Below are 26184 nucleotides of genomic sequence, written 5' to 3' on the forward strand. Positions count from 1 at the left end.
TAACGTCAATGGCCATTCTAAGCTGAATGTGCCTGCTCTCGTCAGAACGCAGAAGTTACACAGCTTAAGGCCTCGCTAGTACCAGTGTGGGAGACTGTCTGGGAATCCGTGGTGCGGTTGAATTTTTATTATGTCGTTTAGATTTTGTTTCACAATCGATTAAAAAGGACTATGGATTAAAGCATTTAATGTCAATGGCCATTCTAAGCTGAAGGTCCCTGCTCTCGTCAGATCGCAGAAGTTACACAGCTTAAGGCCTCGCTAGTACCAGTGTGGGAGACTGTCTGGGAATCCGTGGTGCGGTTGACTTTTTACTATGTTGTTTAGATTTTGTTTCACAATAGATTAAATAGGACTATGGATTAAGGCTTTTAATGTCAATGGCCATTCTAAGCTGAATGTGCCTGCTCTCGTCAGATCGCAGAAGTTACACAGCTTAAGGCCTCGCTAGTACCAGTGTGGGAGACTGTCTGGGAATCCGTGTTGCGGTTGACTTTTTATTATGTAGTTTAGATTTTGTTTCACAATCGATTAAAAAGGACTATGGATTAAGGCTTTTAATGTTAATGGCCATTCTAAGCTGAATGTGCCTGCTCTCGTCAGATCGCAGAAGTTACACAGCTTAAGGACTCGCTAGTACCAGTGTGGGAGACTGTCTGGGAATCCGTGGTGCGGTTGACTTTTTATTATGTCGTTTAGATTTTGTTTCACAATCGATTAAAAAGGACTATGGATTAAAGCATTTAATGTCAATGGCCATTCTAAGCTGAATGTCCCTGCTCTCGTCAGATCGCAGAAGTTACTCAGCTTAAGGCCTCGCTAGTACCAGTGTGGGAGACTGTCTGGGAATCCGTGGTGCGGTTGACTTTTTATTATGTCGTTTAGATTTTGTTTCACAATCGATTAAAAAGTACTATGGATTAAAGCGTTTAATGTCAATGGCCATTCTAAGCTGAATGTGCCTGCTCTCGTCAGATCGCAGAAGTTACACAGCTTAAGGCCTCGCTAGTACCAGTGTGGGAGACTGTCTGGGAATCCGTGGTGTGGTTGACTTTTGATTATGTCGTTTAGATTTTGTTTCACAATAGATTAAATAGGACTTTGGATTAAAGCATTTAACGTCAATGGCCATTCTAAGCTGAATGTGCCTGCTCTCGTTAGATCGCAGAAGTTACACAGCTTAACGCCTCGCTAGTACCAGTGTGGGAGACTGTCTGGGAATCCGTGGTGCGGTTGACTTTTTATTATGTCGTTTAGATTTTGTTTCACAATAGATTAAATAGGACTATGGATTAAAGGATTTAACGTCAATGGCCATTCTAAGCTGAATGTGCCTGCTCTCGTCAGATCGCAGAAGTTACACAGCTTAAGTCCTCGCTAGTACCAGTGTGGGAGACTGTCTGGGAATCCGTGGAGCGGTTGAATTTTTATTATGTCGTTTAGATTTTGTTTCACAATCGATTAAAAAGGACTATGGATTAAAGCATTTAATGTCAATGGCCATTCTAAGCTGAATGTGCCTGCTCTTGTCAGATCGCAGAAGTTACACAGCTTAAGGCCTCGCTAGTACCAGTGTGGGAGACTGTCTGGGAATCCGTGGTGCGGTTGACTTTTTATTATGTCGTTTAGATTTTGTTTCACAATAGATTAAATAGGACTATGGATTAAAGCATTTAACGTCAATGGCCATTCTAAGCTGAATGTGCCTGCTCTCGTCAGAACGCAGAAGTTACACAGCTTAAGGCCTCGCTAGTACCAGTGTGGGAGACTGTCTGGGAATCCGTGGTGCGGTTGACTTTTTATTATGTCGTTTAGATTTTGTTTCACAATCGATTAAAAAGGACTATGGATTAAAGCATTTAATGTCAATGGCCATTCTAAGCTGAATGTGCCTGCTCTCGTCAGATCGCAGAAATTACACAGCTTAAGGCCTCGCTAGTACCAGTGTGGGAGACTGTCTGGGAATCCATGGTGCGGTTGACTTTTTATTATGTCGTTTAGATTTTGTTTCACAATAGATTAAATAGGACTATGGATTAAAGCATTTAACGTCAATGGCCATTCTAAGCTGAATGTGCCTGCTCTCGTCAGAATGCAGAAGTTACACAGCTTAAGGCCTCGCTAGTACCAGTGTGGGAGGCTGTCTGGGAATCCGTGGTGCGGTAGACTTTTTATTATGTCGTTTAGATTTTGTTTCACAATCGATTAAAAAGGACTATGGATTAAAGCATTTAATGTCAATGGCAATTCTAAGCTGAATGTGCCTGCTCTCGTTAGATCGCAGAAGTTACACAGCTTAAGCCCTCGCTAGTACCAGTGTGGGAGAGTGTCTGGGAATCCGTGGTGCGGTTGACTTTTTATTATGTCGTTTAGATTTTGTTTCACAATAGATTAAATAGGACTATGGATTAACGCATTTAACGTCAATGGCCATTCTAAGCTGAATGTGCCTGCTCTCGTCAGATCGCAGAAGTTACACAGCTTAAGGCCTCGCTAGTACCAGTGTGGGAGACTGTCTGGGAATCTGTGGTGCGGTTGAATTTTTATTATGTCGTTTAGATTTTGTTTCACAATCGATTAAAAAGGACTATGGATTAAAGCATTTAATGGCAATGGCCATTCTAAGCTGAATGTCCCTGCTCTCGTCAGATCGCAGAAGTTACACAGCTTAAGGCCTTGCTAGTACCAGTGTGGGAGACTGTCTGGGAATCCGTGGTGCGGTTGTGTTTTTATTATGTTGTTTAGATTTTGTTTCACATTCGATTAAAAAGGACTATGGATTAAAGCATTTAATGTCAATGGCCATTCTAAGCTGAATGTGCCTGCTCTCGTCAGACCGCAGAAGTTACACAGCTTAAGGCCTCGCTAGTACCAGTGTGGGAGACTGTCTGGGAATCCGTGGTGCGGTTGACTTTTTATTATGTCGTTTAGATTTTGTTTCACAATCGATTAAAAAGGACTATGGATTAAAGCATTTAATGTCAATGGCCATTCTAAGCTGAATGTGCCTGCTCTCGTCAGATCGCAGAAGTTACACAGCTTAAGGCTTTGCTAGTACCAGTGTGGGAGACTGTCTGGGAATCCGTGGTGCGGTTGACTTTTTATTATGTCGTTTAGATTTTGTTTCACAATAGATTAAATAGGACTATGGATTAAAGCATTTAACGTCAATGGCCATTCTAAGCTGAATGTGCCTGCTCTCGTCAGAACGCAGAAGTTACACAGCTTAAGGCCTCGCTAGTACCAGTGTGGGAAACTGTCTGGGAATCCGTGGTGCGGTTGAATTTTTATTATGTCGTTTAGATTTTGTTTCACAATCGATTAAAAAGGACTATGGATTAAAGCATTTAATGTCAATGGCCATTCTAAGCTGAATGTGCCTCCTCTCGTCAGACCGCAGAAGTTACACAGCTTAAGGCCTCGCTAGTACCAGTGTGGGAGACTGTCTGGGAATCCGTGGTGCGGTTGACTTTTTATTATGTCGTTTAGATTTTGTTTCACAATCGATTAAAAAGGACTATGGATTAAAGCATTTAATGTCAATGGCCATTCTAAGCTGAATGTGCCTGCTCTCGTCAGATCGCAGAAGTTACACAGCTTAAGGCTTTGCTAGTACCAGTGTGGGAGACTGTCTGGGAATCCGTGGTGCATTTGACTTTTTATTATGTCGTTTAGATTTTGTTTCACAATAGATTAAATAGGACTATGGATTAAAGCATTTAACGTCAATGGCCATTCTAAGCTGATTGTGCCTGCTCTCGTCAGAACGCAGAAGTTACACAGCTTAAGGCCTCGCTAGTACCAGTGTGGGAAACTGTCTGGGAATCCGTGGTGCGGTTGAATTTTTATTATGTCGTTTAGATTTTGTTTCACAATCGATTAAAAAGGACTATGTATTAAAGCATTTAATGTCAATGGCCATTCTAAGCTGAATGTCCCTGTTCTCGTCAGATCGCAGAAGTTACACAGCTTAAGGCCTCGCTAGTACCAGTGTGGGAGACTGTCTGGGAATACGTGGTGCGGTTGACTTTTTATTATGTTGTTTAGATTTTGTTTCACAATAAATTAAATAGGACTATGGATCAAGGCTTTTAATGTCAATGGCCATTCTAAGCTGAATGTGCCTGCTCTCGTCAGATCGCAGAAGTTACACAGCTTAAGGCCTCGCTAGTACCAGTGTGGGAAACTGTCTGGGAATCCGTGGTGCGGTTGAATTTTTATTATGTCGTTTAGATTTTGTTTCACAATCGATTAAAAAGGACTATGGATTAAAGCATTTAATGTCAATGGCCATTCTAAGCTGAATGTGCAAGCTCTCGTTAGATTGCAGAAGTTACACAGCTTAACGCCTCGCTAGTACCAGTGTGGGAGACTGTCTGGGAATCCGTGGTGTGGTTGACTTTTTATTATGTCGTTTACATTTTGTTTCACAATAGATTAAATAGGACTATGGAGTAAAGCATTTAACGTCAATGGCCATTCTAAGCTGAATGTGCCTGCTCTCGTCAGATCGCAGAAGTTACACAGCTTAAGGCCTCGCTAGTACCAGTGTGGGAGACTGTCTGGGAATCCGTGGTGTGGTTGAATTTTTATTATGTCGTTTAGATTTTGTTTCACAATAGATTAAATAGGACTATGGATTAAAGCATTTAACGTCAATGGCCATTCTAAGCTGATTGTGCCTGCTCTCGTCAGAACGCAGAAGTTACACAGCTTAAGGCCTCGCTAGTACCAGTGTGGGAAACTGTCTGGGAATCCGTGGTGCGGTTGAATTTTTATTATGTCGTTTAGATTTTGTTTCACAATCGATTAAAAAGGACTATGGATTAAAGCATTTAATGTCAATGGCCATTCTAAGCTGAATGTGCAAGCTCTCGTTAGATTTCAGAAGTTACACAGCTTAACGCCTCGCTAGTACCAGTGTGGGAGACTGTCTGGGAATCCGTGGTGCGGTTGGCTTTTTATTATGTTGTTTAGATTTTGTTTCACAATAGATTAAATAGGACTATGGATTAAGGCTTTTAATGTCAATGGCCATTCTAAGCTGAATGTGCCTGCTCTCGTCAGATCACAGAAGTTACACAGCTTAAGGCCTCGCTAGTACCAGTGTGGGAGACTGTCTGGGAATCCGTGGTGCGGTTGACTTTTTATTATGTCGTTTAGATTTGTTTCACAATCGATTAAAAAGGACTATGGATTAAGGCGTTTAATGTCAATGGCCATTCTAAGCTGAATGTGCCTGCTCTCGTTAGATCGCAGAAGTTACACAGCTTAAGGCCTCGCTAGTACCACTGTGGGAGACTGTCTGTGAATCCGTGGTGCGGTTGACTTTTTATTATGTCGTTTAGATTTTGTTTCACAATAGATTAATTAGGACTATGGATTAAAGCATTTAACGTCAATGGCCATTCTAAGCTAAATGTGCCTGCTCTCGTCAGATCGCAGAAGTTACACAGCTTAAGGCCTCGCTAGTACCAGTGTGGGAGACTGTCTTTGAATCCGTGGTGTGGTTGAATTTTTATTATGTCGTTTAGATTTTGTTTCACAATCGATTAAAAAGGACTATGGATTAAAGCATTTAATGTCAATGGCCATTCTAAGCTGAATGTCCCTGCTCTCGTCAGATAGCAGAAGTTACACAGCTTAAGGCCTCGCTAGTACCAGTGTGGGAGACTGTCTGGGAATCCGTGGTGCGGTTGACTTTTTATTATGTCGTTTAGATTTTGTTTCACAATAGATTAAATAGGACTATGGATTAAAGCATTTAACGTCAATGGACATTCTAAGCTGAATGTGCCTGCTCTCGTCAGATCGCAGAAGTTACACAGCTTAACGCCTCGCTAGTACCAGTGTGAGAGACTGTCTGGGAATCCGTGGTGCGGTTGACTTTTATTATGTCGTTTAGATTTTGTTTCACAATCGATTAAAAAGGACTATGGATTAAAGCATTTAATGTCAATGGCCATTCTAAGCTGAATGTCCCTGCTCTCGTCAGATAGCAGAAGTTACACAGCTTAAGGCCTCGCTAGTACCAGTGTGGGAGACTGTCTGGGAATCCGTGGTGCGGTTGATTTTTTATTATGTCGTTTAGATTTTGTTTCACAATCGATTAAAAAGGACTATGGATTAAAGCATTTAATGTCAATGGCCATTCTAAGCTGAATGTGCCTGCTCTCGTCAGATCGCAGAAGTTACACAGCTTAAGGCCTCGCTAGTACCAGTGTGGGAGACTGTCTGGGAATCCGTGGTGCGGTTGACTTTTTATTATGTCGTTTAGATTTTGTTTCACAATCGATTAAAAAGGACTATGGATTAAAGCACTTAATGTCAATGGCCATTCTAAGCTGAATGTGCCTGCTCTCGGCAGAGCGCAGAAGTTACACAGCTTAAGGCCTCGCTAGTACCAGTGTGGGAGACTGTCTGGGAATCTGTGGTGCGGTTGACTTTTCATTATGTCGTTTAGATTTTGTTTCACAATCGATTAAAAAGGACTATGGATTAAAGCATTTAATGTCAATGGCCATTCTAAGCTGAATGTGCCTGCTCTCGTCAGATCGCAGAAGTTACACAGCTTAAGGCCTCGCTAGTACCAGTGTGGAAGACTGTCTGGGAATCCGTGGTACGGTTGACTTTTTATTATGTCGTTTAGATTATGTTTCACAATAGATTAAATAGGACTATGGATTAAAGCATTTAACGTCAATGGCCATTCTAAGCTGAATGTACCTGCTCTCGTCAGAACGCAGAAGTTACACAGATTAAGGTCTCGCTAGTACCAGTGTGGGAGACTGTCTGGGAATCCGTGGTGCGGTTGAATTTTTATTATGTCGTTTAGATTTTGTTTCACAATCGATTAAAAAGGACTATGGATTAAAGCATTTAACGTCAATGGCCATTCTAAGCTGAATGTCCCTGCTCTCGTCAGATAGCAGAAGTTACACAGCTTAAGGCCTCGTTAGTACCAGTGTGGGAGACTGTCTGGGAATCTGTGGTGCGGTTGATTTTTTATTATGTCGTTTAGATTTTGTTTCACAATCGATTAAAAAGGACTATGGATTAAAGCATTTAATGTCAATGGCCATTCTAAGCTGAATGTTCCTGCTCTCGTCAGATCGCAGAAGTTACACAGCTTAAGGCCACGCTAGTACCAGTGTGGGAGACTGTCTGGGAATCCGTGGTGCGGTTGACTTTTTATTATGTCGTTTAGATTTTGTTTCACAATCGATTAAAAAGGACTATGGATTAAAGCATTTAATGTCAATGGCCATTCTAAGCTGAATGTGCCTGCTCTCGGCAGATCGCAGAAGTTACACAGCTTAAGGCCTTGCTAGTACCAGTGTGGGAGACTGTCTGGGAATCCGTGGTGCGGTTGACTTTTTATTATGTCGTTTAGATTTTGTTTCACAATCGATTAAAAAGGACTATGGATTAAAGCATTTAATGTCAATGGCCATTCTAAGCTGAATGTGCCTGCTCTCGTCAGATCGCAGAAGTTACACAGCTTAAGGCCTCGCTAGTACTAGTGTGGAAGACTGTCTGGGAATCCGTGGTGCGGTTGACTTTTTATTATGTCGTTTAGATTTTGTTTCACAATAGATTAAATAGGACTATGGATTAAAGCATTTAACGTCAATGGCCATTCTAAGCTGAATGTGCCTGCTCTCGTCAGAACGCAGAAGTTACACAGATTAAGGTCTCGCTAGTACCAGTGTGGGAGACTGTCTGGGAATCCGTGGTGCGGTTGAATTTTTATTATGTCGTTTAGATTTTGTTTCACAATCGATTAAAAAGGACTATGGATTAAAGCATTTAACGTCAATGGCCATTCTAAGCTGAATGTGCCTGCTCTCGTCAGAATGCAGAAGTTACACAGCTTAAGGCCTCGCTAGTACCAGTGTGGGAGACTGTCTGGGAATCCGTGGTGCGGTTGGCTTTTTATTATGTTGTTTAGATTTTGTTTCACAATAGATTAAATAGGACTATGGATTAAGACTTTTAATGTCAATTGCCATTCTAAGCTGAATGTGCCTGCTCTCGTCAGATCACAGAAGTTACACAGCTTAAGGCCTCGCTAGTACCAGTGTGGGAGACTGTCTGGGAATCCGTGGTGCGGTTGACTTTTTATTATGTCGTTTAGATTTGTTTCACAATCGATTAAAAAGGACTATGGATTAAGGCGTTTAATGTCAATGGCCATTCTAAGCTGAATGTGCCTGCTCTCGTTAGATCGCAGAAGTTACAGAGCTTAAGGCCTCGCTAGTACCAGTGTGGGAGACTGTTTGTGAATCCGTGGTGCGGTTGACTTTTTATTATGTCGTTTAGATTTTGTTTCACAATAGATTAATTAGGACTATGGATTAAAGCATTTAACGTCAATGGCCATTCTAAGCTAAATGTGCCTGCTCTCGTCAGATCGCAGAAGTTACACAGCTTAAGGCCTCGCTAGTACCAGTGTGGGAGACTGTCTTTGAATCCGTGGTGTGGTTGAATTTTTATTATGTCGTTTAGATTTTGTTTCACAATCGATTAAAAAGGACTATGGATTAAAGCATTTAGTGTCAATGGCCATTCTAAGCTGAATGTCCCTGCTCTCGTCAGATAGCAGAAGTTACACAGCTTAAGGCCTCGCTAGTACCAGTGTGGGAGACTGTCTGGGAATCCGTGGTGCGGTTGACTTTTTATTATGTCGTTTAGATTTTGTTTCACAATAGATTAAATAGGACTATGGATTAAAGCATTTAACGTCAATGGACATTCTAAGCTGAATGTGCCTGCTCTCGTCAGAACGCAGAAGTTACACAGCTTAAGGCCTCGCTAGTACCAGTGTGGGAGACTGTCTGGGAATCCGTGGTGCGGTTGAATTTTTATTATGTTGTTTAGATTTTTTTTCACAATAGATTAAATAGGACTATGGATTAAGGCTTTTAATGTCAATGGCCATTCTAAGCTGAATGTGCCTGCTCTCGTCAGATCGCAGAAGTTACACAGCTTAAGGCCTCGCTAGTACCAGTGTGGGAGACTGTCTGGGAATCCGTGGTGCGGTTGACTTTTTATTATGTCGTTTAGATTTTGTTTCACAATCGATTAAAAAGGACTATGGATTAAAGCATTTAATGTCAATGGCCATTCTAAGCTGAATGTGCCTGCTCTCGTCAGATCGCTGAAGTTACACAGCTTAACGCCTCGCTAGTACCAGTGTGAGAGACTGTCTGGGAATCCGTGGTGCTGTTGACTTTTATTATGTCGTTTAGATTTTGTTTCACAATCGATTAAAAAGGACTATGGATTAAAGCATTTAATGTCAATGGCCATTCTAAGCTGAATGTCCCTGCTCTCGTCAGATAGCAGAAGTTACACAGCTTAAGGCCTCGCTAGTACCAGTGTGGGAGACTGTCTTGGAATCCGTGGTGCGGTTGATTTTTTATTATGTCGTTTAGATTTTGTTTCACAATCGATTAAAAAGGACTATGGATTAAAGCATTTAATGTCAATGGCCATTCTAAGCTGAATGTGCCTGCTCTCGTCAGATCGCAGAAGTTACACAGCTTAAGGCCTCGCTAGTACCAGTGTGGGAGACTGTCTGGGAATCCGTGGTGCGGTTGACTTTTTATTATGTCGTTTAGATTTTGTTTCACAATCGATTAAAAAGGACTATGGATTAAAGCATTTAATGTCAATGGCCATTCTAAGCTGAATGTGCCTGCTCTCGTCAGATCGCAGAAGTTACACAGCTTAAGGCCTCGCTAGTACCAGTGTGGGAGACTGTCTGGGAATCCGTGGTGCGGGTGACTTTTTATTATGTCGTTTAGATTTTGTTTCACAATCGATTAAAAAGGACTATGGATTAAAGCATTTAATGTCAATGGCCATTCAAAGCTGAATGTGCCTGCTCTCGTCAGATCGCAGAAGTTACACAGCTTAAGGCCTCGCTAGTACCAGTGTGGGAGACTGTCTGGGAAACTGTGGTGCGGTTGACTTTTTATTATGTCGTTTAGATTTTGTTTCACAATAGATTAAATAGGACTATGGATTAAGGCTTTTAATGTCAATGGCCATTCTAAGCTGAATGTGCCTGCTCTCGTCAGATCACAGAAGTTACACAGCTTAAGGCCTCGCTTGTACCAGTGTGCGAGACTGTCTGGGAATCCGTGGTGCGGTTGACTTTTTATTATGTCGTTTAGATTTTGTTTCACAATCGATTAAAAAGGACTATGGATTAAAGCACTTAATGTCAATGGCCATTCGAAGCTGAATGTGCCTGCTCTCGTTAGATCGCAGAAGTTTCACAGCTTAAAACCTCGCTAGTACCAGTCTGGGAATCCGTGGTGCGGTTGACTTTTTATTATGTCGTTTAGATTTTGTTTCACAATAGATTAAATAGGACTATGGATTAAGGTTTTTAATGTCAGTGGCCATTCTAAGCTGAATGTGCCTGCTCTCGTCAGATCGCAGAAGTTACACAGCTTAAGGCCTCGCTAGTACCAGTGTGGGAGACTGTCTGGGAATACGTGGTGCGGTTGAATTTTTATTATGTCGTTTAGATTTTGTTTCACAATCGATTAAAAAGGACTATGGATTAAAGCATTTAATGTCAATGGCCATTCTAAGCTGAATGTCCCTGCTCTCGTCAGATTGCAGAAGTTACACAGCTTAAGGCCTCGCTAGTACCAGTGTGGGAGACTGTCTGGGAATCCGTGGTGCGGTTGACTTTTTATTGTCGTTTAGAAATTGTTTCACAATCGATTAAAAAGGACTATGGATTAAAGCATTTAATGTCAATGGCCATTCTAAACTGAATGTGCCTGCTCTCGTCAGATCGCAGAAGTTACACAGCTTAAGGCCTCGCTAGTACCAGTGTGGGAGACTGTCTGGGAATCCGTGGTGCGGTTGACTTTTTATTATGTCGTTTAGATTTTGTTTCACAATCGATTAAAAAGGACTATGGATTAAAGCATTTAATGTCAATGGCCATTCTAAGCTGAATGTGCCTGCTTTTGTTAGATCGCAGAAGTTACACAGCTTAACGCCTCGCTAGTACCAATGTGGGAGACTGTCTGGGAATCCGTGGTGCGGTTAACTTTGTATTATGTCGTTTAGATTTTGTTTCACAATAGATTAAATAGGACTATGGATTAAAGCGTTTAACGTATTTGGCCATTCTAAGCTGAATGTACCTGCTCTCGTTAGATCGCAGAAGTTACACAGCTTAATGCCTCGCTAGTACCAGTGTGGGAGACTGTCTGGGAATCCGTGGTGCGGTTGACTTTTTATTATGTCGTTTAGATTTTGTTTCACAATCGATTAAAAAGGACTATGGATTAAAGCATTTAATGTCAATAGCCATTCTAAGCTGAATGTCCATGCTCTCGTCAGATCGCAGAAGTTACACAGCTTAAGGCCTTGCTAGTACCAGTGTGGGAGACTGTCTGGGAATCCGTGGTGCGGTTGACTTTTTATTATGTCGTTTCGATTTTGTTTCACAATCGATTAAAAAGGACTATGGATTAAAGCATTTAATGTCAATGGCCATTCTAAACTGAATGTCCCTGCTCTCGTCAGATCGCAGAAGTTACACAGCTTAAGGCCTCGCTAGTACCAGTGTGGGATACTGTCTGGGAATCCGTGGTGCGGTTGACTTTTTATTATGTCGTTTAGATTTTGTTTCACAATCGATTAAAAAGGACTATGGATTAAAGCATTTAATGTCAATGGCCATTCTATGCTGAATGTGCCTGCTCTCGTTAGATCGCAGAAGTTTCACAGCTTAAAACCTCGCTAGTACCAGTGTGGGAGACTGTCTGGGAATCCGTGGTGCGGTTGACTTTTTATTATGTCGTTTAGATTTTGTTTCACAATCGATTAAAAAGGACTATGGATTAAAGCATTTAATGTAAATGGCCATTCTAAGCTGAATGTGCCTGCTCTCGTTAGATCGCAGAAGTTACACAGCTTAACGCCTCGCTAGTTCCAGTGTGGGAGACTGTCTGGGAATCCGTGGTGCGGTTTATCTTTTTATTATGTCGTTTAGATTTTGTTTCACAATAGATTAAATAGGACTATGGATTAAAGAATTTAACGTCAATGGCCATTCTAAGCTGAATGTGCCTTCTCTCGTCAGATCGCAGAAGTTACACAGCTTAAGGCCTCGCTAGTACCAGTGTGGGAGACTGTCTGGGAATCCGTGGTGCGGTTGACTTTTTATTATGTCGTTTAGATTTTGTTTCACAATCGATTAAAAAGGACTATGGATTAAAGCATTTAATGTCAATGGCCATTCTAAGCTGAATGTCCCTGCTCTCGTCAGATCGCAGAAATAACACAGCTTAAGGCCTCGCTAGTACCAGTGTGGGAGACTGTCTGGGAATCCGTGGTGCGGTTGACTTTTTATTATGTCGTTTAGATTTTGTTTCACAATAGATTAAATAGGACTATGGATTAAGGCATTTAACGTCAATGGCCATTCTAAGCTGAATGTCCCTGCTCTCGTCAGATCGCAGAAGTTACACAGCTTAAGGCCTCGCTAGTACGAGTGTGGGAGACAGTCTGGGAATCCGTGGTGCGGTTGACTTTTTATTATGTTGTTTAGATTTTGTTTCACAATAGATTAAATAGGACTATGGATTAAGGCTTTTAATGTCAATGGCCATTCTAAGCTGAATGTGCCTGCTCTCGTTAGATCGCAGAAGTTACACAGCTTAACGCCTCGCTAGTACCAGTGTGGGAGACTGTGTGGGAATCCGTGGTGCAGTTGACTTTTTATTATGTCGTTTAGATTTTGTTTCACAATAGATTAAATAGGACTATGGATTAAAGAATTTAACGTTAATGGCCATTCTAAGCTGAATGTGCCTGCTCTCGTCAGGTCGCAGAAGTTACACAGCTTAAGGCCTCGCTAGTACCAGTGTGGGAGACTGTCTGGGAATCCGTGGTGCGGTTGAATTTTATTATGTCGTTTAGATTTTGTTTCACAATCGATTAAAAAGGACTATGGATTAAAGCATTTAATGTCAATGGCCATTCTAAGCTGAATGTCCCTGCTCTCGTCAGATCGCGGAAGTTACACAGCTTAAGGCCTCGTTAGTACCAGTGTGGGAGACTGTCTGGGAGTCCGTGGTGCGGTTGGCTTTTTATTATGTTGTTTAGATTTTGTTTCACAATAGATTAAATAGGACTATGGATTAAGGTTTTTAAAGTCAGTGGCCATTCTAAGCTGAATGTGCCTGCTCTCGTCAGATCTCAGAAGTTACACAGCTTAAGGCCTCGCTAGTACCAGTGTGGGAGACTGTCTGGGAATCCGTGGTGCGGTTGAATTTTTATTATGCCGTTTAGATTTTGTTTCACAATCGATTAAAAAGGACTATGGATTAAAGCATTTAATGTCAATGGCCATTCTAAGCTGAATGTCCCTGCTCTCGTCAGATTGCAGAAGTTACACAGCTTAAGGCCTCGCTAGTACCAGTGTGGGAGACTGTCTGGGAATCCGTGGTGCGGTTGACTTTTTATTATGTCGTTTAGATTTTGTTTCACAATCGATTAAAAAGGACTATGGATTAAAGCATTTAATGTCAATGGCCATTCTAAGCTGAATGTGCCTGCTTTCGTTAGATCGCAGAAGTTACACAGCTTAACGCCTCGCTAGTACCAATGTGGGAGACTGTCTGGGAATCCGTGGTGCGGTTAACTTTGTATTATGTCGTTTAGATTTTGTTTCACAATAGATTAAATAGGACTATGGATTAAAGCGTTTAACGTATTTGGCCATTCTAAGCTGAATGTACCTGCTCTCGTTAGATCGCAGAAGTTACACAGCTTAATGCCTCGCTAGTACCAGTGTGGGAGACTGTCTGGGAATCCGTGGTGCGGTTGACTTTTTATTATGTCGTTTAGATTTTGTTTCACAATCGATTAAAAAAGACTATGGATTAAAGCATTTAATGTCAATAGCCATTCTAAGCTGAATGTCCATGCTCTCGTCAGATCGCAGAAGTTACACAGCTTAAGGCCTCGCTAGTACCAGTGTGGGAGACTGTCTCGGAATCCGTGGTGCGGTTGACTTTTTATTATGTCGTTTCGATTTTGTTTCACAATCGATTAAAAAGGACTATGGATTAAAGCATTTAATGTCAATGGCCATTCTAAACTGAATGTCCATGCTCTCGTCAGATTGCAGAAGTTACACAGCTTAAGGCCTCGCTAGTACCAGTGTGGGAGACTGTCTGGGAATCCGTGGTGCGGTTGACTTTTTATTATGTCGTTTAGATTTTGTTTCACAATCGATTAAAAAGGACTATGGATTAAAGCATTTAATGTCAATGGCCATTCGAAGCTGAATGTGCCTGCTCTCGTTAGATCGCAGAAGTTTCACAGCTTAAAACCTCGCTAGTACCAGTGTGGGAGACTGTCTGGGAATCCGTGGTGCGGTTGACTTTTTATTATGTCGTTTAGATTTTGTTTCACAATCGATTAAAAAGGACTATGGATTAAAGCATTTAATGTCAATGGCCATTCTAAGCTGAATGTGCCTGCTCTCGTTAGATCGCAGAAGTTACACAGCTTAACGCCTCGCTAGTTCCAGTGTGGGAGACTGTCTGGGAATCCGTGGTGCGGTTGACTTTTTATTATGTCGTTTAGATTTTGTTTCACAATAGATTAAATAGGACTATGGATTAAAGCATTTAACGTCAATGGCCATTCTAAGCTGAATGAGCCTGCTCTCGTCAGAACGCAGAAGTTACACAGCTTAATGCCTCGCTAGTACCAGTGTGGGAGACTGTCTGGGAATCCGTGGTGCGGTTGAATATTTATTATGTCGTTTAGATTTTGTTTCACAATCGATTAAAAAGGACTATGGATTAAAGCATTTAATGTCAATGGCCATTCTAAGCTGAATGTCCCTGCTCTCGTCAGATCGCGGAAGTTACACAGCTTAAGGCCTCGCTAGTACCAGTGTGGGAGACTGTCTGGGAATCCGTGGTGCGGTTGGCTTTTTATTATGTTGTTTAGATTTTGTTTCACAATAGATTAAATAGGACTATGGATTAAGGCTTTTAATGTCAGTGGCCATTCTAAGCTGAATGTGCCTGCTCTCGTCAGATCGCAGAAGTTACACAGCTTAAGGCCTCGCTAGTACCAGTGTGGGAGACTGTCTGGGAATCCGTGGTGCGGTTGACTTTTTATTATGTCGTTTAGATTTTGTTTCACAATCGATTAAAAAGGACTATGGATTAAAGCATTTAATGTCAATGGCCATTCTAAACTGAATGTGCCTGCTCTCGTCAGATCGCAGAAGTTACACAGCTTAAGGCCTCGCTAGTACCAGTGTGGGAGACTGTCTGGGAATCCGTGGTGCGGTTGACTTTTTATTATGTCGTTTAGATTTTGTTTCACAATCGATTAAAAAGGACTATGGATTAAAGCATTTAATGTCAATGGCCATTCTAAGCTGAATGTGCCTGCTTTCGTTAGATCGCAGAAGTTACACAGTTTAACGCCTCGCTAGTACCAATGTGGGAGACTGTCTGGGAATCCGTGGTGCGGTTAACTTTGTATTATGTCGTTTAGATTTTGTTTCACAATAGATTAAATAGGACTATGGATTAAAGCGTTTAACGTATTTGGCCATTCTAAGCTGAATGTACCTGCTCTCGTTAGATCGCAGAAGTTACACAGCTTAATGCCTCGCTAGTACCAGTGTGGGAGACTGTCTGGGAATCCGTGGTGCGGTTGACTTTTTATTATGTCGTTTAGATTTTGTTTCACAATCGATTAAAAAGGACTATGGATTAAAGCATTTAATGTCAATAGCCATTCTAAGCTGAATGTCCATGCTCTCGTCAGATCGCAGAAGTTACACAGCTTAAGGCCTCGCTAGTACCAGTGTGGGAGACTGTCTCGGAATCCGTGGTGCGGTTGACTTTTTATTATGTCGTTTCGATTTTGTTTCACAATCGATTAAAAAGGACTATGGATTAAAGCATTTAATGTCAATGGCCATTCTAAACTGAATGTCCCTGCTCTCGTCAGATCGCAGAAGTTACACAGCTTAAGGCCTCGCTAGTACCAGTCTGGGAATCCGTGGTGCGGTTGACTTTTTATTATGTCGTTTAGATTTTGTTTCACAATCGATTAAAAAGGACTATGGATTAAAGCATTTAATGTCAATGGCCATTCGAAGCTGAATGTGCCTGCTCTCGTTAGATCGCAGAAGTTTCACAGCTTAAAACCTCGCTAGTACCAGTGTGGGAGACTGTCTGGGAATCCGTGGTGCGGTTGACTTTTTATTATGTCGTTTAGATTTTGTTTCACAATCGATTAAAAAGGACTATGGATTAAAGCATTTAATGTCAATGGCCATTCTAAGCTGAATGTGCCTGCTCTCGTTAGATCGCAGAAGTTACACAGCTTAACGCCTCGCTAGTTCCAGTGTGGGAGACTGTCTGGGAATCCGTGGTGCGGTTGACTTTTTATTATGTCGTTTAGATTTTGTTTCACAATAGATTAAATAGGACTATGGATTAAAGAATTTAACGTCAATGGCCATTCTAAGCTGAATGTGCCTGCTCTCGTCAGATCGCAGAAGTTACACAGCTTAAGGCCTCGCTAGTACCAGTGTGGGAGACTGTCTGGGAATCCGTGGTGCGGTTGACTTTTTATTATGTCGTTTAGATTTTGTTTCACAATCGATTAAAAAGGACTATGGATTAAAGCATTTAATGTCAATGGCCATTCTAAGCTGAATGTCCCTGCTCTCGTCAGATCGCAGAAGTTACACAGCTTAAGGCCTCGCTAGTACCAGTGTGGGAGACTGTCTGGGAATCCGTGGTGCGGTTGTCTTTTTATTATGTCGTTTAGATTTTGTTTCACAATAGATTAAATAGGACTATGGATTAAGGCATTTAACGTCAATGGCCATTCTAAGCTGAATGTCCCTGCTCTCGTCAGATCGCAGAAGTTACACAGCTTAAGGCCTCGCTAGTACCAGTGTGGGAGACAGTCTGGGGATCCGTGGTGCGGTTGACTTTTTATTATGTTGTTTAGATTTTGTTTCACAATAGATTAAATAGGACTATGGATTAAGGCTTTTAATGTCAATGGCCATTCTAAGCTGAATGTGCCTGCTCTCGTTAGATCGCAGAAGTTACACAGCTTAACGCCTCGCTAGTACCAGTGTGGGAGACTGTGTGGGAATCCGTGGTGCGGTTGACTTTTTATTATGTCGTTTAGATTTTGTTTCACAATCGATTAAAAAGGACTATGGATTAAAGCATTTAATGTCAATGGCCATTCTAAGCTGAATGTGCCTGCTTTCGTTAGATCGCAGAAGTTACACAGCTTAACGCCTCGCTAGTACCAATGTGGGAGACTGTCTGGGAATCCGTGGTGCGGTTAACTTTGTTTTATGTCGTTTAGATTTTGTTTCACAATAGATTAAATAGGACTATGGATTAAAGCGTTTAACGTATTTGGCCATTCTAAGCTGAATGTACCTGCTCTCGTTAGATCGCAGAAGTTACACAGCTTAATGCCTCGCTAGTACCAGTGTGGGAGACTGTCTGGGAATCCGTGGTGCGGTTGACTTTTTATTATGTCGTTTAGATTTTGTTTCACAATCGATTAAAAAGGACTATGGATTAAAGCATTTAATGTCAATAGCCATTCTAAGCTGAATGTCCATGCTCTCGTCAGATCGCAGAAGTTACACAGTTTAAGGCCTCGCTAGTACCAGTGTGGGAGACTGTCTCGGAATCCGTGGTGCGGTTGACTTTTTATTATGTCGTTTCGATTTTGTTTCACAATCGATTAAAAAGGACTATGGATTAAAGCATTTAATGTCAATGGCCATTCTAAACTGAATGTCCCTGCTCTCGTCAGATCGCAGAAGTTACACAGCTTAAGGCCTCGCTAGTACCAGTGTGGGAGACTGTCTGGGAATCCGTGGTGCGGTTGACTTTTTATTATGTCGTTTAGATTTTGTTTCACAATCGATTAAAAAGGACTATGGATTAAAGCATTTAATGTCAATGGCCATTCGAAGCTGAATGTGCCTGCTCTCGTTAGATCGCAGAAGTTTCACAGCTTAAAACCTCGCTAGTACCAGTGTGGGAGACTGTCTGGGAATCCGTGGTGCGGTTGACTTTTTATTATGTCGTTTAGATTTTGTTTCACAATCGATTAAAAAGGACTATGGATTAAAGCATTTAATGTCAATGGCCATTCTAAGCTGAATGTCCCTGCTCTCGTCAGATCGCAGAAGTTACACAGCTTAAGGCCTCGCTAGTACCAGTGTGGGAGACTGTCTGGGAATCCGTGGTGCGGTTGACTTTTTATTATGTCGTTTAGATTTTGTTTCACAATAGATTAAATAGGACTATGGATTAAGGCATTTAACGTCAATGGCCATTCTAAGCTGAATGTCCCTGCTCTCGTCAGATCGCAGAAGTTACACAGCTTAAGGCCTCGCTAGTACCAGTGTGGGAGACAGTCTGGGGATCCGTGGTGCGGTTGACTTTTTATTATGTTGTTTAGATTTTGTTTCACAATAGATTAAATAGGACTATGGATTAAGGCTTTTAATGTCAATGGCCATTCTAAGCTGAATGTGCCTGCTCTCGTTAGATCGCAGAAGTTACACAGCTTAACGCCTCGCTAGTACCAGTGTGGGAGACTGTGTGGGAATCCGTGGTGCGGTTGACTTTTTATTATGTCGTTTAGATTTTGTTTCACAATCGATTAAAAAGGACTATGGATTAAAGCATTTAATGTCAATGGCCATTCTAAGCTGAATGTGCCTGCTTTCGTTAGATCGCAGAAGTTACACAGCTTAACGCCTCGCTAGTACCAATGTGGGAGACTGTCTGGGAATCCGTGGTGCGGTTAACTTTGTATTATGTCGTTTAGATTTTGTTTCACAATAGATTAAATAGGACTATGGATTAAAGCGTTTAACGTATTTGGCCATTCTAAGCTGAATGTACCTGCTCTCGTTAGATCGCAGAAGTTACACAGCTTAATGCCTCGCTAGTACCAGTGTGGGAGACTGTCTGGGAATCCGTGGTGCGGTTGACTTTTTATTATGTCGTTTAGATTTTGTTTCACAATCGATTAAAAAGGACTATGGATTAAAGCATTTAATGTCAATAGCCATTCTAAGCTGAATGTCCATGCTCTCGTCAGATCGCAGAAGTTACACAGTTTAAGGCCTCGCTAGTACCAGTGTGGGAGACTGTCTCGGAATCCGTGGTGCGGTTGACTTTTTATTATGTCGTTTCGATTTTGTTTCACAATCGATTAAAAAGGACTATGGATTAAAGCATTTAATGTCAATGGCCATTCTAAACTGAATGTCCCTGCTCTCGTCAGATCGCAGAAGTTACACAGCTTAAGGCCTCGCTAGTACCAGTGTGGGAGACTGTCTGGGAATCCGTGGTGCGGTTGACTTTTTATTATGTCGTTTAGATTTTGTTTCACAATCGATTAAAAAGGACTATGGATTAAAGCATTTAATGTCAATGGCCATTCGAAGCTGAATGTGCCTGCTCTCGTTAGATCGCAGAAGTTTCACAGCTTAAAACCTCGCTAGTACCAGTGTGGGAGACTGTCTGGGAATCCGTGGTGCGGTTGACTTTTTATTATGTCGTTTAGATTTTGTTTCACAATCGATTAAAAAGGACTATGGATTAAAGCATTTAATGTCAATGGCCATTCTAAGCTGAATGTGCCTGCTCTCGTTAGATCGCAGAAGTTACACAGCTTAACGCCTCGCTAGTTACAGTGTGGGAGACTGTCTGGGAATCCGTGGTGCGGTTGACTTTTTATTATGTCGTTTAGATTTTGTTTCACAATAGATTAAATAGGACTATGGATTAAAGCTTTTAATGTCAGTGGCCATTCTAAGCTGAATGTGCCTGCTCTCGTCAGATCGCAGAAGTTACACAGCTTAAGGCCTCGCTAGTACCAGTGTGGGAGACTGTCTGGGAATCCGTGGTGCGGTTGAATTTTTATTATGTCGTTTAGATTTTGTTTCACAATCGATTAAAAAGGACTATGGATTAAAGCATTTAATGTCAATGGCCATTCTAAGCTGAATGTCCCTGCTCTCGTCAGATTGCAGAAGTTACACAGCTTAAGGCCTCGCTAGTACCAGTGTGGGAGACTGTCTGGGAATCCGTGGTGCGGTTGACTTTTTATTATGTCGTTTAGATTTTGTTTCACAATCGATTAAAAAGGACTATGGATTAAAGCATTTAATGTCAATGGCCATTCTAAACTGAATGTGCCTGCTCTCGTCAGATCGCAGAAGTTACACAGCTTAAGGCCTCGCTAGTACCAGTGTTGGAGACTGTCTGGGAATCCGTGGTGCGGTTGACTTTTTATTATGTCGTTTAGATTTTGTTTCACAATCGATTAAAAAGGACTATGGATTAAAGCATTTAACGTCAATGGCCATTCTAAGCTGAATGAGCCTGCTCTCGTCAGAACGCAGAAGTTACACAGCTTAATGCCTCGCTAGTACCAGTGTGGGAGACTGTCTGGGAATCCGTGGTGCGGTTGAATATTTATTATGTCGTTTAGATTTTGTTTCACAATCGATTAAAAAGGACTATGGATTAAAGCATTTAATGTCAATGGCCATTCTAAGCTGAATGTCCCTGCTCTCGTCAGATCGCGGAAGTTACACAGCTTAAGGCCTCGCTAGTACCAGTGTGGGAGACTGTCTGGGAATCCGTGGTGCGGTTGGCTTTTTATTATGTTGTTTAGATTTTGTTTCACAATAGATTAAATAGGACTATGGATTAAGGCTTTTAATGTCAGTGGCCATTCTAAGCTGAATGTGCCTGCTCTCGTCAGATCGCAGAAGTTACACAGCTTAAGGCCTCGCTAGTACCAGTGTGGGAGACTGTCTGGGAATCCGTGGTGCGGTTGACTTTTTATTATGTCGTTTAGATTTTGTTTCACAATCGATTAAAAAGGACTATGGATTAAAGCATTTAATGTCAATGGCCATTCTAAACTGAATGTGCCTGCTCTCGTCAGATCGCAGAAGTTACACAGCTTAAGGCCTCGCTAGTACCAGTGTGGGAGACTGTCTGGGAATCCGTGGTGCGGTTGACTTTTTATTATGTCGTTTAGATTTTGTTTCACAATCGATTAAAAAGGACTATGGATTAAAGCATTTAATGTCAATGGCCATTCTAAGCTGAATGTGCCTGCTTTCGTTAGATCGCAGAAGTTACACAGCTTAACGCCTCGCTAGTACCAATGTGGGAGACTGTCTGGGAATCCGTGGTGCGGTTAACTTTGTATTATGTCGTTTAGATTTTGTTTCACAATAGATTAAATAGGACTATGGATTAAAGCGTTTAACGTATTTGGCCATTCTAAGCTGAATGTACCTGCTCTCGTTAGATCGCAGAAGTTACACAGCTTAATGCCTCGCTAGTACCAGTGTGGGAGACTGTCTGGGAATCCGTGGTGCGGTTGACTTTTTATTATGTCGTTTAGATTTTGTTTCACAATCGATTAAAAAGGACTATGGATTAAAGCATTTAATGTCAATAGCCATTCTAAGCTGAATGTCCATGCTCTCGTCAGATCGCAGAAGTTACACAGCTTAAGGCCTCGCTAGTACCAGTGTGGGAGACTGTCTCGGAATCCGTGGTGCGGTTGACTTTTTATTATGTCGTTTCGATTTTGTTTCACAATCGATTAAAAAGGACTATGGATTAAAGCATTTAATGTCAATGGCCATTCTAAACTGAATGTCCCTGCTCTCGTCAGATCGCAGAAGTTACACAGCTTAAGGCCTCGCTAGTACCAGTGTGGGAGACTGTCTGGGAATCCGTGGTGCGGTTGACTTTTTATTATGTCGTTTAGATTTTGTTTCACAATCGATTAAAAAGGACTATGGATTAAAGCATTTAATGTCAATGGCCATTCGAAGCTGAATGTGCCTGCTCTCGTTAGATCGCAGAAGTTTCACAGCTTAAAACCTCGCTAGTACCAGTGTGGGAGACTGTCTGGGAATCCGTGGTGCGGTTGACTTTTTATTATGTCGTTTAGATTTTGTTTCACAATCGATTAAAAAGGACTATGGATTAAAGCATTTAATGTCAATGGCCATTCTAAGCTGAATGTGCCTGCTCTCGTTAGATCGCAGAAGTTACACAGCTTAACGCCTCGCTAGTTCCAGTGTGGGAGACTGTCTGGGAATCCGTGGTGCGGTTGACTTTTTATTATGTCGTTTAGATTTTGTTTCACAATAGATTAAATAGGACTATGGATTAAAGAATTTAACGTCAATGGCCATTCTAAGCTGAATGTGCCTGCTCTCGTCAGATCGCAGAAGTTACACAGCTTAAGGCCTCGCTAGTACCAGTGTGGGAGACTGTCTGGGAATCCGTGGTGCGGTTGACTTTTTATTATGTCGTTTAGATTTTGTTTCACAATCGATTAAAAAGGACTATGGATTAAAGCATTTAATGTCAATGGCCATTCTAAGCTGAATGTCCCTGCTCTCGTCAGATCGCAGAAGTTACACAGCTTAAGGCCTCGCTAGTACCAGTGTGGGAGACTGTCTGGGAATCCGTGGTGCGGTTGACTTTTTATTATGTCGTTTAGATTTTGTTTCACAATAGATTAAATAGGACTATGGATTAAGGCATTTAACGTCAATGGCCATTCTAAGCTGAATGTCCCTGCTCTCGTCAGATCGCAGAAGTTACACAGCTTAAGGCCTCGCTAGTACCAGTGTGGGAGACAGTCTGGGGATCCGTGGTGCGGTTGACTTTTTATTATGTTGTTTAGATTTTGTTTCACAATAGATTAAATAGGACTATGGATTAAGGCTTTTAATGTCAATGGCCATTCTAAGCTGAATGTGCCTGCTCTCGTTAGATCGCAGAAGTTACACAGCTTAACGCCTCGCTAGTACCAGTGTGGGAGACTGTGTGGGAATCCGTGGTGCGGTTGACTTTTTATTATGTCGTTTAGATTTTGTTTCACAATCGATTAAAAAGGACTATGGATTAAAGCATTTAATGTCAATGGCCATTCTAAGCTGAATGTGCCTGCTTTCGTTAGATCGCAGAAGTTACACAGCTTAACGCCTCGCTAGTACCAATGTGGGAGACTGTCTGGGAATCCGTGGTGCGGTTAACTTTGTATTATGTCGTTTAGATTTTGTTTCACAATAGATTAAATAGGACTATGGATTAAAGCGTTTAACGTATTTGGCCATTCTAAGCTGAATGTACCTGCTCTCGTTAGATCGCAGAAGTTACACAGCTTAATGCCTCGCTAGTACCAGTGTGGGAGACTGTCTGGGAATCCGTGGTGCGGTTGACTTTTTATTATGTCGTTTAGATTTTGTTTCACAATCGATTAAAAAGGACTATGGATTAAAGCATTTAATGTCAATAGCCATTCTAAGCTGAATGTCCATGCTCTCGTCAGATCGCAGAAGTTACACAGTTTAAGGCCTCGCTAGTACCAGTGTGGGAGACTGTCTCGGAATCCGTGGTGCGGTTGACTTTTTATTATGTCGTTTCGATTTTGTTTCACAATCGATTAAAAAGGACTATGGATTAAAGCATTTAATGTCAATGGCCATTCTAAACTGAATGTCCCTGCTCTCGTCAGATCGCAGAAGTTACACAGCTTAAGGCCTCGCTAGTACCAGTGTGGGAGACTGTCTGGGAATCCGTGGTGCGGTTGACTTTTTATTATGTCGTTTAGATTTTGTTTCACAATCGATTAAAAAGGACTATGGATTAAAGCATTTAATGTCAATGGCCATTCGAAGCTGAATGTGCCTGCTCTCGTTAGATCGCAGAAGTTTCACAGCTTAAAACCTCGCTAGTACCAGTGTGGGAGACTGTCTGGGAATCCGTGGTGCGGTTGACTTTTTATTATGTCGTTTAGATTTTGTTTCACAATCGATTAAAAAGGACTATGGATTAAAGCATTTAATGTCAATGGCCATTCTAAGCTGAATGTGCCTGCTCTCGTTAGATCGCAGAAGTTACACAGCTTAACGCCTCGCTAGTTACAGTGTGGGAGACTGTCTGGGAATCCGTGGTGCGGTTGACTTTTTATTATGTCGTTTAGATTTTGTTTCACAATAGATTAAATAGGACTATGGATTAAAGCATTTAACGTCAATGGCCATTCTAAGCTGAATGTGCCTGCTCTCGTCAGAACGCAGAAGTTACACAGCTTAATGCCTCGCTAGTACCAGTGTGGGAGACTGTCTGGGAATCCGTGGTGCGGTTGAATATTTATTATGTCGTTTAGATTTTGTTTCACAATCGATTAAAAAGGACTATGGATTAAAGCATTTAATGTCAATGGCCATTCTAAGCTGAATGTCCCTGCTCTCGTCAGATCGCGGAAGTTACACAGCTTAAGGCCTCGCTAGTACCAGTGTGGGAGACTGTCTGGGAATCCGTGGTGCGGTTGGCTTTTTATTATGTTGTTTAGATTTTGTTTCACAATAGATTAAATAGGACTATGGATTAAGGCTTTTAATGTCAGTGGCCATTCTAAGCTGAATGTGCCTGCTCTCGTCAGATCGCAGAAGTTACACAGCTTAAGGCCTCGCTAGTACCAGTGTGGGAGACTGTCTGGGAATCCGTGGTGCGGTTGAATTTTTATTATGTCGTTTAGATTTTGTTTCACAATCGATTAAAAAGGACTATGGATTAAAGCATTTAATGTCAATGGCCATTCTAAGCTGAATGTCCCTGCTCTCGTCAGATTGCAGAAGTTACACAGCTTAAGGCCTCGCTAGTACCAATGTGGGAGACTGTCTGGGAATCCGTGGTGCGGTTGACTTTTTATTATGTCGTTTAGATTTTGTTTCACAATCGATTAAAAAGGACTATGGATTAAAGCATTTAATGTCAATGGCCATTCTAAACTGAATGTGCCTGCTCTCGTCAGATCGCAGAAGTTACACAGCTTAAGGCCTCGCTAGTACCAGTGTTGGAGACTGTCTGGGAATCCGTGGTGCGGTTGACTTTTTATTATGTCGTTTAGATTTTGTTTCACAATCGATTAAAAAGGACTATGGATTAAAGCATTTAATGTCAATGGCCATTCTAAGCTGAATGTGCCTGCTTTCGTTAGATCGCAGAAGTCACACAGCTTAACGCCTCGCTAGTACCAATGTGGGAGACTGTCTGGGAATCCGTGGTGCGGTTAACTTTGTATTATGTCGTTTAGATTTTGTTTCACAATAGATTAAATAGGACTATGGATTAAAGCGTTTAACGTATTTGGCCATTCTAAGCTGAATGTACCTGCTCTCGTTAGATCGCAGAAGTTACACAGCTTAATGCCTCGCTAGTACCAGTGTGGGAGACTGTCTGGGAATCCGTGGTGCGGTTGACTTTTTATTATGTCGTTTAGATTTTGTTTCACAATCGATTAAAAGGACTATGGATTAAAGCATTTAATGTCAATGGCCATTCTAAGCTGAATGTGCCTGCTCTCGTCAGATCGCAGAAGTTACACAGCTTAAGGCCTCGCTAGTACCAGTGTGGGAGACTGTCTGGGAATCCGTGGTGCGGTTGACTTTTATTATGTCGTTTAGATTTTGTTTCACAATCGATTAAAAAGGACTATGGATTAAAGCATTTAATGTCAATGGCCATTCTAAGCTGAATGTGCCTGCTCTCGTCAGATCGCAGAAGTTACACAGCTTAGGGCCTCGCTAGTACCAGTGTGGGAGACTGTCTGGGAATCCGTGGTGCGGTTGACTTTTTATTATGTTGTTTAGATTTTGTTTCACAATAGATTAAATAGGACTATGGATTAAGGCTTTTAATGTCAATGGCCATTCTAAGCTGAATGTGCCTGCTCTCGTCAGATCGCAGAAGTTACACAGCTTAAGGCCTCGCTAGTACCAGTGTGGGAGACTGTCTGGGAATCCGTGGTGCGGTTGACTTTTTATTAAGTCGTTTAGATTTTGTTTCACAATAGATTAAATAGGACTATGGATAAAAGCTTTTAATGTCAATGGCCATTCTAAGCTGCATGTGCCTGCTCTCGTCAGATCGCAGAAGTTACACAGCTTAAGGCCTCGCTAGTACCAGTGTGGGAGACTGTCTGGGAATCCGTGGTGCGGTTGACTTTTTATTATGTCGTTTAAATTTTGTTTCACAATCGATTAAAAAGGACTATGGA

General features: G+C 41.7%; 101 pseudogenes; all 101 read left to right on the forward strand.

Annotated features, from left to right (window-relative positions):
• The first annotated feature begins 4 nt into the window (after positions 1-4).
• On the forward strand, positions 5-123 carry LOC142735029 (5S ribosomal RNA; annotated as a pseudogene).
• A 67-nt stretch (positions 124-190) lies between these two features.
• LOC142735038 (5S ribosomal RNA) lies at positions 191-309 on the forward strand (annotated as a pseudogene).
• Positions 310-376: 67 nt separating this feature from the next.
• Positions 377-495, forward strand: LOC142735201 (5S ribosomal RNA; annotated as a pseudogene).
• A 67-nt stretch (positions 496-562) lies between these two features.
• Positions 563-681, forward strand: LOC142735272 (5S ribosomal RNA; annotated as a pseudogene).
• Positions 682-748: 67 nt separating this feature from the next.
• On the forward strand, positions 749-867 carry LOC142735041 (5S ribosomal RNA; annotated as a pseudogene).
• Positions 868-934: 67 nt separating this feature from the next.
• LOC142735022 (5S ribosomal RNA) lies at positions 935-1053 on the forward strand (annotated as a pseudogene).
• Positions 1054-1120: 67 nt separating this feature from the next.
• Positions 1121-1239, forward strand: LOC142735253 (5S ribosomal RNA; annotated as a pseudogene).
• A 67-nt stretch (positions 1240-1306) lies between these two features.
• On the forward strand, positions 1307-1425 carry LOC142735220 (5S ribosomal RNA; annotated as a pseudogene).
• Positions 1426-1492: 67 nt separating this feature from the next.
• On the forward strand, positions 1493-1611 carry LOC142735095 (5S ribosomal RNA; annotated as a pseudogene).
• Positions 1612-1678: 67 nt separating this feature from the next.
• On the forward strand, positions 1679-1797 carry LOC142734990 (5S ribosomal RNA; annotated as a pseudogene).
• A 67-nt stretch (positions 1798-1864) lies between these two features.
• On the forward strand, positions 1865-1983 carry LOC142735092 (5S ribosomal RNA; annotated as a pseudogene).
• Positions 1984-2050: 67 nt separating this feature from the next.
• Positions 2051-2169, forward strand: LOC142735218 (5S ribosomal RNA; annotated as a pseudogene).
• A 253-nt stretch (positions 2170-2422) lies between these two features.
• Positions 2423-2541, forward strand: LOC142735158 (5S ribosomal RNA; annotated as a pseudogene).
• A 67-nt stretch (positions 2542-2608) lies between these two features.
• LOC142735296 (5S ribosomal RNA) lies at positions 2609-2727 on the forward strand (annotated as a pseudogene).
• A 67-nt stretch (positions 2728-2794) lies between these two features.
• LOC142735005 (5S ribosomal RNA) lies at positions 2795-2913 on the forward strand (annotated as a pseudogene).
• Positions 2914-2980: 67 nt separating this feature from the next.
• LOC142735107 (5S ribosomal RNA) lies at positions 2981-3099 on the forward strand (annotated as a pseudogene).
• A 67-nt stretch (positions 3100-3166) lies between these two features.
• Positions 3167-3285, forward strand: LOC142735109 (5S ribosomal RNA; annotated as a pseudogene).
• Positions 3286-3352: 67 nt separating this feature from the next.
• On the forward strand, positions 3353-3471 carry LOC142735306 (5S ribosomal RNA; annotated as a pseudogene).
• Positions 3472-3724: 253 nt separating this feature from the next.
• On the forward strand, positions 3725-3843 carry LOC142735181 (5S ribosomal RNA; annotated as a pseudogene).
• A 67-nt stretch (positions 3844-3910) lies between these two features.
• Positions 3911-4029, forward strand: LOC142735025 (5S ribosomal RNA; annotated as a pseudogene).
• A 67-nt stretch (positions 4030-4096) lies between these two features.
• Positions 4097-4215, forward strand: LOC142735170 (5S ribosomal RNA; annotated as a pseudogene).
• Positions 4216-4468: 253 nt separating this feature from the next.
• On the forward strand, positions 4469-4587 carry LOC142735193 (5S ribosomal RNA; annotated as a pseudogene).
• Positions 4588-4654: 67 nt separating this feature from the next.
• Positions 4655-4773, forward strand: LOC142735182 (5S ribosomal RNA; annotated as a pseudogene).
• A 253-nt stretch (positions 4774-5026) lies between these two features.
• LOC142735087 (5S ribosomal RNA) lies at positions 5027-5145 on the forward strand (annotated as a pseudogene).
• A 66-nt stretch (positions 5146-5211) lies between these two features.
• On the forward strand, positions 5212-5330 carry LOC142735169 (5S ribosomal RNA; annotated as a pseudogene).
• Positions 5331-5583: 253 nt separating this feature from the next.
• Positions 5584-5702, forward strand: LOC142735174 (5S ribosomal RNA; annotated as a pseudogene).
• A 252-nt stretch (positions 5703-5954) lies between these two features.
• On the forward strand, positions 5955-6073 carry LOC142735267 (5S ribosomal RNA; annotated as a pseudogene).
• Positions 6074-6140: 67 nt separating this feature from the next.
• LOC142735210 (5S ribosomal RNA) lies at positions 6141-6259 on the forward strand (annotated as a pseudogene).
• A 67-nt stretch (positions 6260-6326) lies between these two features.
• On the forward strand, positions 6327-6445 carry LOC142735282 (5S ribosomal RNA; annotated as a pseudogene).
• Positions 6446-6512: 67 nt separating this feature from the next.
• On the forward strand, positions 6513-6631 carry LOC142735191 (5S ribosomal RNA; annotated as a pseudogene).
• A 67-nt stretch (positions 6632-6698) lies between these two features.
• On the forward strand, positions 6699-6817 carry LOC142735260 (5S ribosomal RNA; annotated as a pseudogene).
• Positions 6818-6884: 67 nt separating this feature from the next.
• LOC142735303 (5S ribosomal RNA) lies at positions 6885-7003 on the forward strand (annotated as a pseudogene).
• A 67-nt stretch (positions 7004-7070) lies between these two features.
• Positions 7071-7189, forward strand: LOC142735100 (5S ribosomal RNA; annotated as a pseudogene).
• A 67-nt stretch (positions 7190-7256) lies between these two features.
• Positions 7257-7375, forward strand: LOC142735216 (5S ribosomal RNA; annotated as a pseudogene).
• A 67-nt stretch (positions 7376-7442) lies between these two features.
• LOC142735026 (5S ribosomal RNA) lies at positions 7443-7561 on the forward strand (annotated as a pseudogene).
• Positions 7562-7628: 67 nt separating this feature from the next.
• LOC142735318 (5S ribosomal RNA) lies at positions 7629-7747 on the forward strand (annotated as a pseudogene).
• Positions 7748-7814: 67 nt separating this feature from the next.
• On the forward strand, positions 7815-7933 carry LOC142735071 (5S ribosomal RNA; annotated as a pseudogene).
• A 67-nt stretch (positions 7934-8000) lies between these two features.
• LOC142735050 (5S ribosomal RNA) lies at positions 8001-8119 on the forward strand (annotated as a pseudogene).
• Positions 8120-8185: 66 nt separating this feature from the next.
• Positions 8186-8304, forward strand: LOC142735363 (5S ribosomal RNA; annotated as a pseudogene).
• Positions 8305-8557: 253 nt separating this feature from the next.
• LOC142735175 (5S ribosomal RNA) lies at positions 8558-8676 on the forward strand (annotated as a pseudogene).
• A 67-nt stretch (positions 8677-8743) lies between these two features.
• LOC142735228 (5S ribosomal RNA) lies at positions 8744-8862 on the forward strand (annotated as a pseudogene).
• Positions 8863-8929: 67 nt separating this feature from the next.
• Positions 8930-9048, forward strand: LOC142735223 (5S ribosomal RNA; annotated as a pseudogene).
• A 67-nt stretch (positions 9049-9115) lies between these two features.
• LOC142735368 (5S ribosomal RNA) lies at positions 9116-9234 on the forward strand (annotated as a pseudogene).
• Positions 9235-9300: 66 nt separating this feature from the next.
• LOC142735370 (5S ribosomal RNA) lies at positions 9301-9419 on the forward strand (annotated as a pseudogene).
• A 67-nt stretch (positions 9420-9486) lies between these two features.
• On the forward strand, positions 9487-9605 carry LOC142735235 (5S ribosomal RNA; annotated as a pseudogene).
• Positions 9606-9672: 67 nt separating this feature from the next.
• LOC142735150 (5S ribosomal RNA) lies at positions 9673-9791 on the forward strand (annotated as a pseudogene).
• Positions 9792-9858: 67 nt separating this feature from the next.
• LOC142735208 (5S ribosomal RNA) lies at positions 9859-9977 on the forward strand (annotated as a pseudogene).
• A 427-nt stretch (positions 9978-10404) lies between these two features.
• On the forward strand, positions 10405-10523 carry LOC142735124 (5S ribosomal RNA; annotated as a pseudogene).
• Positions 10524-10590: 67 nt separating this feature from the next.
• On the forward strand, positions 10591-10709 carry LOC142735135 (5S ribosomal RNA; annotated as a pseudogene).
• A 65-nt stretch (positions 10710-10774) lies between these two features.
• On the forward strand, positions 10775-10893 carry LOC142735065 (5S ribosomal RNA; annotated as a pseudogene).
• Positions 10894-11332: 439 nt separating this feature from the next.
• On the forward strand, positions 11333-11451 carry LOC142735281 (5S ribosomal RNA; annotated as a pseudogene).
• A 67-nt stretch (positions 11452-11518) lies between these two features.
• On the forward strand, positions 11519-11637 carry LOC142735221 (5S ribosomal RNA; annotated as a pseudogene).
• A 440-nt stretch (positions 11638-12077) lies between these two features.
• Positions 12078-12196, forward strand: LOC142735217 (5S ribosomal RNA; annotated as a pseudogene).
• Positions 12197-12263: 67 nt separating this feature from the next.
• LOC142735070 (5S ribosomal RNA) lies at positions 12264-12382 on the forward strand (annotated as a pseudogene).
• Positions 12383-12449: 67 nt separating this feature from the next.
• On the forward strand, positions 12450-12568 carry LOC142735278 (5S ribosomal RNA; annotated as a pseudogene).
• A 67-nt stretch (positions 12569-12635) lies between these two features.
• LOC142735301 (5S ribosomal RNA) lies at positions 12636-12754 on the forward strand (annotated as a pseudogene).
• Positions 12755-12821: 67 nt separating this feature from the next.
• Positions 12822-12940, forward strand: LOC142735287 (5S ribosomal RNA; annotated as a pseudogene).
• Positions 12941-13006: 66 nt separating this feature from the next.
• LOC142735152 (5S ribosomal RNA) lies at positions 13007-13125 on the forward strand (annotated as a pseudogene).
• Positions 13126-13192: 67 nt separating this feature from the next.
• Positions 13193-13311, forward strand: LOC142735320 (5S ribosomal RNA; annotated as a pseudogene).
• A 67-nt stretch (positions 13312-13378) lies between these two features.
• Positions 13379-13497, forward strand: LOC142735136 (5S ribosomal RNA; annotated as a pseudogene).
• Positions 13498-13936: 439 nt separating this feature from the next.
• Positions 13937-14055, forward strand: LOC142735324 (5S ribosomal RNA; annotated as a pseudogene).
• A 625-nt stretch (positions 14056-14680) lies between these two features.
• LOC142735353 (5S ribosomal RNA) lies at positions 14681-14799 on the forward strand (annotated as a pseudogene).
• A 67-nt stretch (positions 14800-14866) lies between these two features.
• LOC142735114 (5S ribosomal RNA) lies at positions 14867-14985 on the forward strand (annotated as a pseudogene).
• Positions 14986-15052: 67 nt separating this feature from the next.
• LOC142735014 (5S ribosomal RNA) lies at positions 15053-15171 on the forward strand (annotated as a pseudogene).
• A 67-nt stretch (positions 15172-15238) lies between these two features.
• On the forward strand, positions 15239-15357 carry LOC142735066 (5S ribosomal RNA; annotated as a pseudogene).
• A 439-nt stretch (positions 15358-15796) lies between these two features.
• On the forward strand, positions 15797-15915 carry LOC142735325 (5S ribosomal RNA; annotated as a pseudogene).
• Positions 15916-16528: 613 nt separating this feature from the next.
• On the forward strand, positions 16529-16647 carry LOC142735247 (5S ribosomal RNA; annotated as a pseudogene).
• Positions 16648-16714: 67 nt separating this feature from the next.
• On the forward strand, positions 16715-16833 carry LOC142735069 (5S ribosomal RNA; annotated as a pseudogene).
• Positions 16834-16900: 67 nt separating this feature from the next.
• Positions 16901-17019, forward strand: LOC142735335 (5S ribosomal RNA; annotated as a pseudogene).
• Positions 17020-17086: 67 nt separating this feature from the next.
• On the forward strand, positions 17087-17205 carry LOC142735289 (5S ribosomal RNA; annotated as a pseudogene).
• Positions 17206-17644: 439 nt separating this feature from the next.
• On the forward strand, positions 17645-17763 carry LOC142735377 (5S ribosomal RNA; annotated as a pseudogene).
• Positions 17764-17830: 67 nt separating this feature from the next.
• Positions 17831-17949, forward strand: LOC142735126 (5S ribosomal RNA; annotated as a pseudogene).
• A 253-nt stretch (positions 17950-18202) lies between these two features.
• LOC142734986 (5S ribosomal RNA) lies at positions 18203-18321 on the forward strand (annotated as a pseudogene).
• Positions 18322-18388: 67 nt separating this feature from the next.
• On the forward strand, positions 18389-18507 carry LOC142735336 (5S ribosomal RNA; annotated as a pseudogene).
• Positions 18508-18574: 67 nt separating this feature from the next.
• Positions 18575-18693, forward strand: LOC142735290 (5S ribosomal RNA; annotated as a pseudogene).
• A 439-nt stretch (positions 18694-19132) lies between these two features.
• LOC142735378 (5S ribosomal RNA) lies at positions 19133-19251 on the forward strand (annotated as a pseudogene).
• Positions 19252-19318: 67 nt separating this feature from the next.
• On the forward strand, positions 19319-19437 carry LOC142735127 (5S ribosomal RNA; annotated as a pseudogene).
• A 439-nt stretch (positions 19438-19876) lies between these two features.
• Positions 19877-19995, forward strand: LOC142735164 (5S ribosomal RNA; annotated as a pseudogene).
• A 67-nt stretch (positions 19996-20062) lies between these two features.
• On the forward strand, positions 20063-20181 carry LOC142735138 (5S ribosomal RNA; annotated as a pseudogene).
• Positions 20182-20248: 67 nt separating this feature from the next.
• On the forward strand, positions 20249-20367 carry LOC142735183 (5S ribosomal RNA; annotated as a pseudogene).
• Positions 20368-20434: 67 nt separating this feature from the next.
• Positions 20435-20553, forward strand: LOC142735355 (5S ribosomal RNA; annotated as a pseudogene).
• Positions 20554-20620: 67 nt separating this feature from the next.
• On the forward strand, positions 20621-20739 carry LOC142735115 (5S ribosomal RNA; annotated as a pseudogene).
• A 67-nt stretch (positions 20740-20806) lies between these two features.
• LOC142735016 (5S ribosomal RNA) lies at positions 20807-20925 on the forward strand (annotated as a pseudogene).
• A 67-nt stretch (positions 20926-20992) lies between these two features.
• LOC142735067 (5S ribosomal RNA) lies at positions 20993-21111 on the forward strand (annotated as a pseudogene).
• A 439-nt stretch (positions 21112-21550) lies between these two features.
• LOC142735327 (5S ribosomal RNA) lies at positions 21551-21669 on the forward strand (annotated as a pseudogene).
• A 67-nt stretch (positions 21670-21736) lies between these two features.
• On the forward strand, positions 21737-21855 carry LOC142735128 (5S ribosomal RNA; annotated as a pseudogene).
• Positions 21856-22294: 439 nt separating this feature from the next.
• Positions 22295-22413, forward strand: LOC142735259 (5S ribosomal RNA; annotated as a pseudogene).
• A 67-nt stretch (positions 22414-22480) lies between these two features.
• On the forward strand, positions 22481-22599 carry LOC142734987 (5S ribosomal RNA; annotated as a pseudogene).
• A 67-nt stretch (positions 22600-22666) lies between these two features.
• Positions 22667-22785, forward strand: LOC142735337 (5S ribosomal RNA; annotated as a pseudogene).
• A 67-nt stretch (positions 22786-22852) lies between these two features.
• On the forward strand, positions 22853-22971 carry LOC142735291 (5S ribosomal RNA; annotated as a pseudogene).
• A 439-nt stretch (positions 22972-23410) lies between these two features.
• Positions 23411-23529, forward strand: LOC142735379 (5S ribosomal RNA; annotated as a pseudogene).
• A 67-nt stretch (positions 23530-23596) lies between these two features.
• On the forward strand, positions 23597-23715 carry LOC142735129 (5S ribosomal RNA; annotated as a pseudogene).
• A 439-nt stretch (positions 23716-24154) lies between these two features.
• Positions 24155-24273, forward strand: LOC142735276 (5S ribosomal RNA; annotated as a pseudogene).
• Positions 24274-24340: 67 nt separating this feature from the next.
• Positions 24341-24459, forward strand: LOC142735116 (5S ribosomal RNA; annotated as a pseudogene).
• A 67-nt stretch (positions 24460-24526) lies between these two features.
• LOC142735165 (5S ribosomal RNA) lies at positions 24527-24645 on the forward strand (annotated as a pseudogene).
• Positions 24646-24712: 67 nt separating this feature from the next.
• LOC142735199 (5S ribosomal RNA) lies at positions 24713-24831 on the forward strand (annotated as a pseudogene).
• Positions 24832-24898: 67 nt separating this feature from the next.
• On the forward strand, positions 24899-25017 carry LOC142735184 (5S ribosomal RNA; annotated as a pseudogene).
• A 438-nt stretch (positions 25018-25455) lies between these two features.
• LOC142735271 (5S ribosomal RNA) lies at positions 25456-25574 on the forward strand (annotated as a pseudogene).
• A 66-nt stretch (positions 25575-25640) lies between these two features.
• LOC142734981 (5S ribosomal RNA) lies at positions 25641-25759 on the forward strand (annotated as a pseudogene).
• A 67-nt stretch (positions 25760-25826) lies between these two features.
• On the forward strand, positions 25827-25945 carry LOC142735283 (5S ribosomal RNA; annotated as a pseudogene).
• A 67-nt stretch (positions 25946-26012) lies between these two features.
• Positions 26013-26131, forward strand: LOC142735006 (5S ribosomal RNA; annotated as a pseudogene).
• The last annotated feature ends 53 nt before the right edge of the window (positions 26132-26184 follow it).

The sequence above is a fragment of the Rhinoderma darwinii genome, unplaced genomic scaffold (genome assembly GCF_050947455.1).
Source record: "Rhinoderma darwinii isolate aRhiDar2 unplaced genomic scaffold, aRhiDar2.hap1 Scaffold_997, whole genome shotgun sequence".
NCBI classification, from domain to species: Eukaryota; Metazoa; Chordata; class Amphibia; order Anura; family Rhinodermatidae; genus Rhinoderma; species Rhinoderma darwinii.